Source organism: Rhincodon typus, chromosome 41 (genome assembly GCF_021869965.1).
Source record: "Rhincodon typus isolate 14 chromosome 41, sRhiTyp1.1, whole genome shotgun sequence".
NCBI classification, from domain to species: domain Eukaryota; kingdom Metazoa; phylum Chordata; class Chondrichthyes; order Orectolobiformes; family Rhincodontidae; genus Rhincodon; species Rhincodon typus.
In genome coordinates this window covers 2,384,498-2,386,539 of record NC_063372.1, presented here as the reverse complement: position 1 = coordinate 2,386,539, position 2,042 = coordinate 2,384,498, and the positions used below count along the sequence as shown (strand labels likewise).

Here is a 2,042-nt window from a genome sequence, read left to right as displayed (position 1 = left end):
GGCATTTGGTTCGTTCTTCCTGCGCTTATCCAGGGTTCAACCCATTTTAGATGAATAGAATTGACAGAAACCTGGTGTCTGTTTACCCAAGGACACATCACTGGGGTCTCCCTGCATCCCTGTGGTGTGGACGAATTGTTAGACCCTCAGAGGTAACTGTCCTGCACCTCCCTGGGACTGTTCCCCAGTCCAGAATCATTGAGGCGAAGATAACTCCAGGGATTTCCGGTTCTGTGTCAGCCTGAGTGTCTGTCATGTTCTGCTCCTTATTCAGAGTGTCTCTTCTCCCGGTTGCCCAGAACTGTGGTGCAGAGGAAGTCTCTTGGTTCCTGACGGGCCGCATCAAGCATTATTGGATTGAGATGAACTCCTCTCCTTCTCCCCGATGTTTTGATTCTCCTTTCCTTTTCCTTGAGGTACATTCTAGAATGCTCCTCAGTGACATCTCCCTGCTGCCCTCTCTTGGATACTCTTCCTCCTGTTTCTTACTGTGGGGGTTCTTCTGTGATCTGCTGTTTCATCGTGGTGACTGAGCTGACTTCTCTCAGAGTGCTCCTCAGTGATGTCTCTTTGCCACCCTCAGTTGGATTCTTTCTTAATCTTAAGCGTTCTTAATCTATTTTGCTGAACATTATGCAATGATTCACGGAAATCCTTCCCTTTGACATTGTGGTTGGGCCTGGGACATTACACTGAGCAAATCCTGCAGAGATGTCCCAGAGCTGGGTTACGTACCCCCTTAAACAAAAACAACTTTCTTTCATTGTCGTCCATAAGGCTCCAAACAGAGGAGAGATTGCCCCCATTCTCATTGCCTCCAGTTGTGTGATGGCTGTTTATGCTATTACTAGCCAACTGTGTCCTTGATGTCAAGGGCAGTCACTCCTACATGTTCTCCAATGTTTGTAATTTGCAACAATAAGAGGAAAACATGTCATGATAATCCTACTTAGTGACTGGCACATGAAGATTTCCACCCTAATAATTTAACAACAATATTAATAGAGGAATAGAAGATCTGCTGTCTGGTAAGAATTAATCCACTTTATCAAGCTAAGTATACCTAGCGAGCCAAGAGTTTGTAAACTTCAAACCCTTGAACTTAGTTCACGGAGAGGCAGGGCAGAAAGGTGTTAATTTGTAAATATCTAAGACACGTTAGGAGAGGCCAGCTGAGTGGAATGTGTAGCTTGTCACATGTGGGGAGTCCTGGATGCTTTCAGTGTCCGAGATGACCACAAGTGCAGGAAGAGCTCCAAGCTGCAGAAGCTGGAGCTCTGCATCACGGAGCTTGAGCAGCGGTTGGACACAGTGTGGCACATCCGCAAGACTGAGAGTTATGTGGATAGCATGTTTGGAGAGGAAGTCATACCGCAGCTCAAGGGATTAGAGGAAAGACGGGAATGGGTGACCTTCATACAGTCCAGAAAGAACAGGGAGGTAGTGCAGGAAAATTCTCCTGGGGTCCCAATCACTAACCTGAATTCCACTTTGGAAGCTGATGTGAGTGTTAGTTCCTCGGAGGTGTGCAGTCAGAGCCAAGCTTCTGGCATCACAAGCGGCTTGAATGTACATGGGGAGGAAGAAAGGGAGAGCAACATTGATAGGGGCTTCTTTAGTCAGGGAGCAAACAGGCATTTCTGCACCTAAAGACATGACTCCAGGGTGGTGTGTTACCTCCCTAGTGCCAGGGTCGGGCATATTACTGAACGGCTGCAGGGCATCCTGAAAAGTGTTGTTGATAAATTAAAGGGTAGGGTGCGTATTGGTACCAATGATAAGGGGAATGACATCTTGCATCAAGAATTCAGGGAGTTAGGCAGTAGATTAAAAAGAAGGACCTCAATGGTTGTAATCCCTGGATTATTACTGGTGCCATGTACAAGCAACTGTAGAAATAGGAATATTCGAAAGCTGAACACTTGGCTCAAGAGTTCATGTAAGAGGGAGGGTTTTAGATTCCTGGATCACTGGGACCGTTTTTGGAAAAGGTGGGAAATGCATAAACAGATGGTTTGCTCCTGAACCACACTGGGACCGAC

At 46.5% G+C, this 2,042-nt stretch overlaps 1 long non-coding RNA gene across 2 annotated transcripts in view; it reads right to left on the bottom strand.

The window, feature by feature from the left end:
- Nucleotides 1–2,042, bottom strand: part of LOC125487390 — a 7,594-nt gene that overhangs the window by 3,435 nt on the left and 2,117 nt on the right. The window contains exon 3 of one of the 2 annotated variants that reach the window (XR_007265866.1): nt 7–1,562. The exons of the other annotated variant lie outside the window; for it this stretch is intronic. This is a non-coding gene — a long non-coding RNA (uncharacterized LOC125487390). Of the gene's footprint in view, nt 1–6; nt 1,563–2,042 lie in introns of those variants that run through there. 2 annotated transcript variants of the gene reach the window in all.